The following is a 13265-nucleotide window of genomic DNA, read 5'->3' as shown; positions in this document are numbered from 1 at the left end:
CTCACACTTGTACCACGAGCTCTTAAAAATTGTGTGGCTGAGATGAGTGCTATAACTTCCTGTCTCTCACTTGGTGCTTTGTGTTGTTGCTTAATTTAATGATAAGCTCAAGCAATTTCACAAAGTTAAAATATGAGCTGCAAATGCACACCGTGGAGTAATAGTCACAGCTGTCAACTTAAAAGATGATATGTGAAGAAAATGTCAAAGCAGAACATTATATGATTAGTCTGGGAGTTTTTAAATTACAACCAAGTGTGTGTGTATTTTCTCCAAAAAGTATTTTCAATAAGGGGAGAGCATTTGGAAAAAAAATGTGATTAGACTCCAATGAAGGGAAACAGCAGAGCAAAGTCCCAACAGTGGCAGGAAGTAGGGCAAAACCCCCTGGAATTGAGATTTTGCTGCTGGTGGAAATGAAGCAGGAGGAGGCGTGGATAATACTCTATGACTGACCAGGATATTGTGGAGATAGGGAGGAGAGGGTTAGCACAAGTGACAATCTGGAAGACTGAATGGCAAAGAAACCACTCAGATTTAAAGCACAGGGAACAGAGGCTGATTGACAAGAAAATTACTAGATCAGAGCACTGACGGAAAGGAGCTTGACTGGCGTGGAAAGTGAAAGTGATGCAAAGAATGGGCTAGCATCCCAAATGCTCAGGGATGCAGGAAGACTAGCGAATGCAGATCCTCCTGACTTCACTTTTGTATAAGCTTCTGTTTTTTATAAATATTATAAATAATTTTACTAATTATAAATAATAAAAAAAAAATTACAATGACTTGAAGTTACTCTATATGTGGCTATACAGGATTCTTGAAATGCTTATACAATTTATTTGGACTAGGTGAATTCACTGAACACAGTTAGAAAAGTGGCTTGTAGGTCTTTCATTATTTTATTTTATTTATTTATTTTTTAATCAATTCAAACTAAGTATTTTTTCTAATCTCCAGTTTTGAATCATGAAAGAATGTGGGACACTTAAAGTGGTTTAAAAACTTTACAAATTTATATTTTAATTGTATTTTCTCTTTGCTTAATGTTTCATGACTCCTGATCTTCTCCATCTTGAATCTTCCACCACTGGTCTGGAAATGCAGGTAAAACAGAATCATCTCTTTTTATTAAACTATGTGTGCATTCTTTTTTTTTCTGGTTGTTATCAAGTCAATGACATGTTAAGCAGCCTTGAAGTGCTGGTGCATGTTGATAGTGTGAAGAATCCTGAATTGTTTAAAGGCTGACGTAGTGGCACATCTTTTGAATAAACAGGTTGTGAGTTTGGCTAAGGTGAAGCATGTTAACATGTAAAGTAACTAATTATGACACTCTTGAAATAGAGGGAGAACGATTATTATTGCAGCAACAGAAAAGGTGTTGCTCTGCTGAATATGTGCAGATATAGACAGTGCAGTTCATTGTTCAGGACGACTGTAATTATATTCTGGTGCTGTTTACATTAAGGCAGCTGTTGCTTGTTTTGCTGAACAGCTGCAGATTTTTGTGTATTTGTACAACTCTAACAAATGCCAACACTACTGTTGATTGTATTGCTAGGGCAATTAGGTATTGTTTGTGTGTGTGCATATTAATGTATGCATAACTGGTTAAAAAGCTTAATGGTGGATACTTTGAAATTGTTTTTATGCGTTTTTATTACACACGTACACAATAATACAAACAGGGGCTGTTTCCCTGGAGAATCTTTGTCATTCAGTTGGTGTCTTTTCCCAGCAGACACTGCGGCATCAAGAAAATGTCAATACACAGACACACGCATGCCTCACTTGCCTGAGACCTCTGCTCTTAAATAAACCAACGGCTCAGTGTCTCTGTTCTCTTCAGGTTGTGCTGTGAAGAAAAAAAAAACACAGTCTGCTGACCTGATATGTCAGTGAAGTGCTGATGCTGACAGGTATGCTGTAAGCTGACAGGCTGGGTATCATCACTGATTTCTAGAATCCATTTGATTCCGATTCACAAGGTCCTGAATCGATTCGATCCACGATTCGATTCAATTCGATTCAATTCGATTCGATTCAATTCGATTTGAATCTGGGAAATTTTGCCTCAGACAGTCAGAAATATTATAATTCACAGAAAAAACATGAAGGTGATTTTCCTGGCCTGGGATTTTATAAAAATATTCTGCAGTACATCAAAAACGAAAGAAAACCATTAATCAACAAATGAACATTACCTCTGAAGTTACAGCGGTTTTATTACAGACACGGCTAAGCGTTTTGAATTTTGTATAATTTTAAAAAGTTTAAAATTGTTCAGCAGCCTATTGAACAGCAGAAATTAGGTATTCTTTTCGGAAGTCAGTAAAAGGAAAAAAAAAACAGCGGCCGACAGCGCTGTAAACAACGGTAGACTTGTGCGTAACAAGCAAGCAAATAATGAATAAAACAGATTTTTAGACGGGAAACTGTTCTTGAAGTACAGAGAGAGAGAGAGAGAGAGAGAGAGAGAGAGAGAGCTGTGTATGAAGTGTGATTTTATCACGGTGGAAGCAAAACAGCAAAAGTCAGAGGGAGTCCATGACGATGTTTATGTGAAGCTTAGTTTGGATCTTCTTTTGCTGCTGGTTCAGTCAGTATTGTTTGGAGAGAGATAAAACTAACAGCTTTAGAATCAGCACAAAAAGGGCGTAAACACAAAGCGCGGACCTGCCGAAACATCAGAATCAGCGAGCTGTCGGCTTGATCGGGTGAGAAAGGCGACATCTCACTGATTCTGATCCGCGGGTCCGCGCTTTGTGTTTACGTCTTTGTGCAGAAGTCGTGTACCTGCTCTCATTTACTGTTTTAAATGTTTGGTGGTTGTCAAAATTTTGTGACGTTTCACCTGAGATTCTGGAATTTTGGGCAAAAGACATTTATATAAAAAAATCGATTCAGGATTTTAATGAATCAATATCACGTTATCCAAGCCAGAGTCGATTTTAATCGATGAATCGATTATTAAAACCCACCCCTACTGACAGGGTACTCAGTTATGTTAGCACGGTCAGGTTAATCAAACTTTTCCCAGGAGTGTGGTTTCAGGGTTTAGATAGAAACTCATCGACGTTGGCATAATAACAGAGCCCCCTTCCAAGAGAATGTCAATGAGTCCAGCAGGTTTATGTATAAACATGTCATACTATTTTATGTTGTATAATCACAGCTGTATTGGAGATGAAAATTTAGTGGAAGTAGCGACATAAATATTCCTCCCTGTAGGGCAGTTCATCCACAGAACTCCCAGGGTCTGAACTTGAGACACAGCCCATACTTTTCTTAGATTAAATTAGATTTAAATAAAAAACATGTGGCGTGGCTATAATCACCATTTAATATAGTTTTGTTTTAGTTATTCAACATGGTACAATCATGAATTTCATTCACATGTGTAACTCTGTGCAAAGAAAGTGACAACACTCCTTTTAAACTGTGGTACATATTTTATATACACTCAATAAATCTTACATTGTAGTGTGTGTAAGCGTTGTGTTGTGGGTTGTGTTGTTACAACTTACATTATTTTGGTGGTATGAAATGCACATGTAACAAACATGATCTGTCATAAGTAATAAGAAGTAAAGCCTGAAACCACATTTCTGTTAATTTAAGGCGTCTTTATTATAAAAGTCGACTGTCTGATATTGGTGATTCCTCCATAATCTGGAGATTAAGGCAAATTGTAATTAAAATAATGCATACATTATGATAGACTACAAATTCTGCTATTTGTAGTCTTTGTACTCTTTATATAGTATCAATTTTAATATCTGAAATACCTCTTTTCTCTTCTGGAACATTGTTTTTTTTTTTTCTTTTCTTAGGTTTTCAGTCTCTTGTTAAAGCCATAGAATGTATGGAGTATGAAGTCAGAGGTCGCTTTTTTGCTTTACTTTGTACTTGCTCTACAGTCTTCCTCTATGACTGCTGTGGCATGAGGATCAGAGGTGATTTGTGCTGCTTCACAGATCCTTGTAATAAGGTCTGAGTAGAGTAGGAGGCTGTTAGAGTGCCCTTGGTTATCTGAATGTCCTTATTGCAAAGCAGCTGTAGCTGTGTCATTACAGGATGGTAACATGCTGCTGGTAACATTTTGTGTCTTGTAAAATATCTTTATTCTGGTACGCCATCTATGTGTAAGCAGTTACTCAGGTTATCTCGAAGTATGAGAGCATGTGCTGTCATGACCAAATCCTGTAAACGGCATTATTAGACTGTGCAGGGATAGTACAGTGAGTCATTTATACGGAAAACACAGTCATCAAATAAATGCAGGACACATTCGATTTGTGCTCGTTGTTTACTGCGTTTGGGGCAGCACATTATTTTACTTACACAATGGGAGTGAAAATTTAGAGTAGACAAAATCACAGACACAGCAGAGATGTATGTACAAGTAATCAGATACTTCAGAAGACCTCCGGGAAAATAAATCACTGCTGCTGTTCATGCAAAGACTTTAAAGTTAGTATTTAGTTTGCGTGAACAGCAGCAGTGATTTATTTTCCCGGACTGTATCTGGATCTGTATCCATGTGGTGTTTGCCTTAAATTAAGATTAAGTTCTACATTACCTAGCAACTGTTCTTTACCTTAGATGTGCTGTGTTTTTGTCTCCTGCTGTGGATTCACGAGAACTTCCACTTTGATATCTAACTGTAGATAATCACAACCAAAGAACAAAGGAAACCAGTATGGAAGGAGGAAAAAATAATCTGATGCACACAGTTATGACTGTGTGAACCCACTGTTGGACCTGTACCTATTATGTGTTCATTTTAGAGATGGACCGATCCGATATTATGTATTGGTATTGGTCCGATACTGACGTAAATTACTGGATTGGATATCGGAGAGAAATAAAAAATGTAATCCGATCCATTAAATATCAAAAAAGCACCTCACAAAACTTGCGACATGGCATAACTTGGCCCATAACCTTAGCACGTCGGAGCAGTGTGCATCATGTGATAGAGCGGCTGTGTGTATTTGTAGCCTCGCTACCAATCCAGCATTTCATCTCCGAGAAAGTTATCCCAGAGAGAAGTAAAGCAAGTGTGTAAGTTCATCTCTGAATGTTTGTAAAGCATTCCCGTGTTAAGCTTAACATCCGATATATGGAGTGACTGCCTCTTCTCTCCCCCTCTCCTGCTGCTACTTCAATCATGAAACTGATCAATGATCAGCTGATCGGCTTTTCTGTCGTGAGTCCGTCTCTCTTGTTTGTTTATCGCCCACTTCGCGCCAGAAAGAGGAAACCAGCGGCTGAACAACAGCAGCACGTTTAAGCTTGATAAGCTGTTGTTAGAATTTATTTAATATTACTTTCTGCACCAGGATCCTTTTATATGCAGCTGACGGCTGGTAACTGTGCAGGGGCGGATCTAGCAAAGTTTAGCCAGGGGTGCATGAACAGGGAAAAGGGGGCACAAAGACATACTTTTCTTTCTTATTCTCATTTAAAATGTCTATCTTTTAATAAAAAAATTATTCTAATCTTACACCCAAAGTTTTGATCTGATGTAAAATGTATAGAAGTCCATCACTGTATATAGTAACTGTTAAGTCTAATATACCCTAGTAAGCTATAGTACTTTTTCCTTTGGGAAGGTACCATCTGTGCAGTCTGCAATTCTGCTGAAGGAAGATGTTGAATCTATTTAATTATTCTTGAAAAATAATTTATTTCTGTGCATTTTTTTCCACACTGCATCAAATTAAAATTGATTACGTTGATTAAGCATCATGAGGTGGAAGGGGGGGTTCCCTATTTTTTTTTTTTGCTGGAAGTTTTAGAACCCTATTAGTTAGGTTGCTTACTCTTTAAAATACAAGAATAGGGAGGATGGAGTAGGTTTAAGTTTATTAGATTGATCAGTATTGCTGAACTATTAAATATTTTGGGTATTTTGGGTTGGTGTATTTTTTGCATACAGGTATAACAGAATAGCTTTAGTGTTTTGTTTTGTTTTTAACTTGAGTTTTAACTTATACAAAAAGCAGCAAGATATTTAAAAAACTGTTTTATTGATCAAAAAACACACTATATCGGATTCATATCGGTATCGACAGATATCCAAATTTATGATATCTGTATCGGTATCGGACATAAAAAAGTGGTATCGTGCCATCTCTAGTTCATTTATGTAATTAATCAGTAGGAATGCACATATAGCTGCTTTCCACAACATGTCATCATAGCAACCAAGCTGAGTAGGCACAACAATCTAGACAGTTCAACTCAGTCTCTTAAGACCAGGAGCCGTTGGGATTGACTCCAAGTAAGCCTAACAACTCAATGCTCCATCCATGCTTGCCACTGTGCAATGCTAATAGAGAACAATAACATCCATAAGAACTCAATGGGACTGTGGAGGACAACAATAGAGGCCAACTGTATGGCAATGCTACAAGTCACCATGAAGTGTTTGCGTGTGTGAGAGATAGGTAGGTCATGGATTATATATATATAAATAGATGTGTGATAGATACCCACCTACAAGGCATAGACATAGGCAGATATTTTTATACACTTTTCTCTTTCAATTTTGCTCTATAGTAAGAACACATTTTTTATGTGGGCAGTTTGTAGAATAAATCTTTCTGGCATGACTCCCATTGGTCAATACTGAAAGACTAGGGGATAAAAAAAATAGCCCAATAAAGGGGGAAAAGGGTGTTGTTAAAGAAGACTGATTGCTGTATTAGAGAACTGGGTGTTGTACAGTTTTGCTTTCTTTATTCCATCATTCCTTCCAGTAACCTTGAGTGTGTTTCAAGACGTATTTGTTCCATTTGTATTCAGTGTGTGCCGCAGTAATGTTCTTGCAACATATTTCATCAAGAACAGAAACTCCCAGGTGGCATCAACACGTCTTTGTGTTAATACTGCAGGTAAAAATACATGCGAAAACTGTCTTTTTCTATTTCAGACAATCTTGGTGTCTTGAAGTGTAAAATAGCTGATTTGTTTTGTCTCTTTGATTTCCTCATTATCACTTCTCAATTGTGACTTTACAGTAACAAAAGTTTAATTTAGGTTTTTAAGCTGGTTTAGCAATTTTTGTTATTAGGATAATAACCAAGTGACCTTTTGAAGACCCTGAACACAAGTTTTTTCACTGCTTAGCTGATTGCAGCCATCTCAAATGACAGTAGGAGTGTTTTCAAGGTTCTTTGCATCAGTAGCCTCTGTGTGCCTTAGCTGCTTGAGCAAATGTTTATTCAGATGTGGCAAATAATTTAACAACTAATTACAAAGTCAAGGACATTGTAAGCTTGTGTTATGTAACCTCATGTCACTGTTATACCCTATGGCATACCTTAATAGACAGTCGTGGGTGGTAGAGATCTTAGTCCCCCAAAGTACAAGGTGTTCAAAAGAAAAAATGGAATTTGCCAAATCTGCAGTCCAGATTGCATCTCCCCTTTTTTGTCAGAATTTGAGACACAATGACCTCCTTTGTGATCCTGAGATGGCCAAACGCAGTGATGAGAAAAAGGTGGAAGCCATTAAAAAAGCAATTTCTTTTTTTATTATTATTAAATTCAACATCACAGTTAATTTTCCTTCTATGTCATCAGCTGCCATCACATCTACTACTAATTGCAATTTATTAAGAAAATAGAAGAGAAATTAGAGCCCAGTTATTGTTTTCTGATAAGGTCATGATACCAGGTTGACGTTATTGTATGGAAACTTGGGGGGTGGAGCTTACATTGTGGGTTTTATTTTTCTTTCTTTTCTAAAAAGGGTGATACCAATTTTAGTTTCATTTGTTCAGTTTATTTACATTCGTTTTGTAGAGAAGCCTGAATGCAATGGCCTGCTGTTTCTCTTTATTTTGAGAACAATATTTCTGTTTTGATCTGTGTATATAATCATAACCGCAACATCATTACATAAAAAAAACATAATTGAAGTGCAGCAATATTATAGCATCTCAAATGTTGCTTCCCTTCGAGCGGCTGACATAGGAGCCATAATCCAATGTACATAAACCTGTTTTTTACTTCTTTACAACTCTCTTTTTTCCTGAAAGTTATTTTGCCCCATGATGTGAAAATTTTTTTACATTTCTTCACTTTTTGGAAATAACATGCAGACAGAAATGAGTGTTAACTTCTAACATGATTTTTTCCTTTGTGCTTTTGGCAGATGGCATACATAACAATGCTACTACAAACAACAAATACCTATAAGTCAAATTCCAAACATACTTTTAATTCAACTTGTAAAACTGGAGAGTCAGCAGTGATAGACTGGGGTTGGTGTAAAGAGACCTTTTTTTTAACAATTCTCTACAGATTAATGTTAGATATAAATTAAAACATTTATTTGATTAATTATTAAAATCAAATCTTAATCTTGACAAAGTTAGACCTTGGAATTACCAACTCTACACATCAGGGTGAATGCAGACAGAAATGGAAGCAGTGTGGGAAAAGATGTCACACACCTTAAATAATTAATCTGTTTGTCTGAGAGATTTTTCTCTCTTTCAGTCTATGCTGTGTCCTGCTTTCAGGCGTCAGTCACCCTTTATAATTAGTAAGTACCAAGAAAGTCTCCCCTCTATAGAGAACACAGACCTCCCAGAGCGGCTTTAGATGGTGCAGGTCTCCTCAGGGATAGTAATGCCTTCTGTCAGAACAACTATATATTACTCTCAGTAAAAGGTAAAGTAGTTTATTCAAGATGGCTCACATCTTCATTTACATTTGTAAAGACAGTAGCTAATGTACTTTCAGAGGATTATAGTAGAAAATCTAATTAGTGTTTATTATTGTCCTTTTGAAACCATTGTCTCTAGCAGAATGAGCTTATGTGATTAAAGTGCTGGGGGCTCAGATGGTCATGGACTCAGTTTGGTTTAGTTTCTAAATCCCATTACTACGTTGCTCAAGGGTTGAAACTATCACAGTTTTTTTTTAAACAAATAAACCTTAGTTTCCCTTAAATAGTTTTCCCCTAAATGAATTTTGAAATACAGAGGAAAGTTCAATGTAATTTCAAAATATACATGTTTAAATGGAGCACTGTACAGTATTCATAAATTGTTTGCAGGGAAGAATGGAAGTTGTTAGTAACACATTTTTTTATTCTTTACTTTTTCAGATGTCTCTATCCTTTATCCCAAAACAGAATTTCTCACTGGACTGACAAACACGAATTACTAACAAATTATTCAGTCACCTGTTTCACTTTAAGAAAGGAATAAGAAAAAAAAATGCAAATTGATTTTTCATTTATACATCTATCCATTCACCCAACATAGCCTTAAAAACATAATCTCTGAAACAGGGCATTAGTATTTCAATATTTTATATATATTGAAATATATTTTATAGAAAAAGACTCCAATTACAGTGGGAGAAATAATTATTTGGTCCCCTGCTGAAATTGTCAGTTCCCTCACTTACATAAATAAAGAGTCTTTAATTTTATGGCAGTATGATGCTACTGGAGAAAAACTTTCAACAAAAAATCCAAGGGGAAAAAAAAACACCTTACATAAAAGGTATGAATTGATTGCATGTTATTGACTGAAATAAGTGTTTAAGCACTTACAGTTAAGCACTTACAGCCCAGGCCGACTCTTGGCTCCTGATTACAATCAATCAATCAATCAATCAATCAATCAATCAATCAATTAAAGATACTCTTGATCTCAACTCATCATGCATATAAAGTACAGGTATACAACATGGGCAAGTCCAAAATGCTGTCAAAGGACATCGGGGACAAAATTGTAGACGTGAGCAAGGCAGGAATGGGCTACAAGAAATTGCTATTATTCCAAAATGAAAGGAATATAAAATGTCTATCACTCACCCTCAATCTGGAGCTAGATGGTGCCTTCTAAATGATTCGAAGAAGGATTGGGAGAAAGTGCTATGTTTAGATGAAACCAAAATCTTTCTTTGGCATCAACTCAACCTACTGTGTTTGGGTAGCGGTGAAACCAGTATGCTTTGATTCTGTTTTCATGCTAAGGGTACAGGATGACTTCTCTGCATTGATAGGCCAAGTCTTGTATGAGAATCTATTTTTCTTAGCCACAATACTGAAGATGCTTTGTGAATGGGTTTTGCAGAATGATAATGACCCAAAACACACTTCCAAGACAACAAAGCAGTGGTGAAATAGGACACATATTGCCAACAAAGGCTTCTCCACCAAGAACTAAGAAATGTTTTATTTGGGGATCAAATCAGTCTTTGATTGATATTCTGACTCTCCATTAAAATTAAATTGCCATAAAAATTAGAGACAGTTCATCTATTTGGAAGTGAGCAAACTTAAGCAGAGGATCAAATAACCTTTCCCCCCTCTGTAGTCTTACATTGAAGAGGTCATCACTTCCCACAAACATGTTATATTTAGGGAGAGAGGTTTGGCCCTTTCTGCTCAGGCTGATATATATATATATATATATATATATATATATATATATATATATATATATATATATATATATATATATATATATATATATATATATACATACACACACACACACATATATATAAAAAACACCCAGCACGCCCCTGCGGACGGTTTATCCTTCAAGCTCGGGTCCTCTACCAGAGGCCTGGGAGCTTGAGGGTCCTGCGCAGTATCTTAGCTGTTCCCAGGACTGTGCTCTTCTGGACAGAGATCTCCGATGTTGTTCCCGGGATCTGCTGGAGCCGCACCTAGTGCTCCGATTACCACGGGGACCACCGTTACCTTCACCCTCCACATCCTCTCGAGCTCTTCTCTGAGCCCTTGGTATTTCTCCAGCTTCTCGTGTTCCTTCTTCCTGATATTGCTGTCATTCATCCCAAGAACACCATACCTACTGTGAAGCATGGGGGTGGAAACATCATGCTATGGGGCTGTTTTTCTGCCAAGGGGACAGGACGACTGATCCGTGTTAAAGACAGAATGAATGGGGCCATGTATCGTGAGATTTTGAGCCAAAACCTCCTTCCATCAGTGAGAACTTTGAAGATGAAACGAGGCTGGGTCTTCGAACATGACAATGATCCAAAACACACCGCCCGGGCAACAAAGGAGTGGCTCCGTAAGAAGCATTTGAAAGTCCTGGAGTGGCCTAGCCAGTCTCCAGACCTCAACCCCATAGAAAATCTGTGGCGGGAGTTGAAAGTCCGTGTTGCTCGGCGACAGCCCCAAAACATCACTGCTCTCGAGAAGATCTGCATGGAGGAATGGGCCAAAATACCAGCTACTGTGTGTGCAAACCTGGTAAAGACCTATAGTAAACGTTTGACCTCTGTTATTGCCAACAAAGGTTATGTTACAAAGTATTGAGTTGTATTTTTGTTATTGACCAAATACTTATTTTCCACCCTGATTTACGAATAAATTCTTTACAAATCCTACCATGTGGATTCATGGATTTTTTTTTCACATTCTGTCTCTCACAGTTGAAGTGTACCTCTGGTGCAAATTACTGACCTCTGTCATCATTTTAGGTGGGGGAACTTGCACAATCGGTGGCTGACTAAATACTTTTTTGCCCCACTGTATGTGGGGAGATAGTCAGAAGGTAGTCAGAACTGAGGGGATTGAACTACCAGAAGGCAACATTGCAGACATAGAGGACAGTTACAAGTACTTGGGGATCCCACAGGCGTATGGGAACCATGAAGAGGCCGCTAGAAAAGCTGCAACCACCAAGTACCTGCAGAGGGTCAGGCAAGTCCTGAGGAGTCAGCTGAATGGTAAGAACAAGATCCGGGCCATCAACACGTACGCCCTGCCCGTGATCAGGTACCCTGCTGGGGTAATAGGCTGGCCAAAGGAGGAGATCGAAGCCACTGACATAAAGACAAGAAAGCTCCTTACCATGCATGGAGGGTTTCACCCCAAATCCAGCACCCTGAGGCTGTACGCTAAGCGGAAGGAAGGGGGCCGGGGACTGGTGAGTGTCAGCACCACAGTCCAGGATGAGACAACGAACATCCAAGAATACATTAGGAAGATGGCCCCAACTGACCGAGTGCTCAGTGAATACCTCAGGCAGCAGAAACCCAAGAAAGAGGAGGGAGACGAGGAACCATCATGGAAGGACAGGCCCCTGCACGGTATGTACCACCGGCAGATAGAGGAGGTGGCTGATATCCAGAAATCCTACCAGTGGCTGGACAAAGCTGGACTGAAAGACAGCACAGAGGCACTAATCATGGCAGCACAAGAACAAGCTCTGAGCACAAGATCCATAGAGGCTGGGGTCTATCACACCAGGCAAGACCCCAGGTGCAGGCTGTGTAAAGATGCCCCAGAGACAATCCAGCACATAACAGCAGGGTGCAAGATGCTAGCAGGCAAGGCATACATGGAACGCCATAACCAAGTGGCCGGCATAGTGTACAGGAACATCTGTGCCGAGTATAACCTGGAAGTCCCGAGGTCAAAATGGGAGATGCCCCCAAGGGTGGTGGAGAATGACCGAGCTAAGATCCTGTGGGACTTCCAGATACAGACGGACAAAATGGTGGTGGCTAACCAACCGGACATAGTGGTGGTAGACAAACAGAAGAAGATGGCCGTAGTGATCGATGTAGCGGTTCCGAATGACAGCAATATCAGGAAGAAGGAACATGAGAAGCTGGAGAAATACCAAGGGCTCAGAGAAGAGCTCGAGAGGATGTGGAGGGTGAAGGTAACGGTGGTCCCCGTGGTAATCGGAGCACTAGGTGCGGTGACTCCCAAGCTAGGCGAGTGGCTCCAGCAGATCCCAGGAACAACATCGGAGATCTCTGTCCAGAAGAGCGCAGTCCTGGGAACAGCTAAGATACTGCGCAGGACCCTCAAGCTCCCAGGCCTCTGGTAGAGGACCCGAGCTTGAAGGATAAACCGCCCGCAGGGGCGTGCTGGGTGTTTTTATATATATATATATAAAAAAAACACCCAGCAGCATGCATATATATATATATATATATATATATATATATATATATATATATATATATATATATATATATATATCACTTTTATAAAGGAAAACTTGTCTCAAAGTCACTTTCAAGAGAAAAACAGTAAAAAAAAGAAAAAAAGAAAAATTGATGTTATTCCAGTTGTAATTGTGTTTTCATTCTAATGCAAGTCCTAACATAACCTTCACTCGATGTTATCTTATCTCAAATAATGAAAAGTTTGCTAACTAGCAAAACATGCAGTCCTAGTACTTTGTTGAATTTCTGACTGTTAAAACAATACAAAAAACACCAATCTAGAGTATATTA

Source organism: Aulonocara sp. 'chitande type north' Nkhata Bay, linkage group LG14, assembly GCF_057382095.1.
Source record: "Aulonocara sp. 'chitande type north' Nkhata Bay isolate Kocher_YH1m ecotype deep benthic linkage group LG14, A_spYH_male_GT1.1, whole genome shotgun sequence".
In the NCBI taxonomy this organism is placed as follows: domain Eukaryota; kingdom Metazoa; phylum Chordata; class Actinopteri; order Cichliformes; family Cichlidae; genus Aulonocara; species Aulonocara sp. 'chitande type north' Nkhata Bay.
This window is presented reverse-complemented; position numbering follows the sequence as displayed.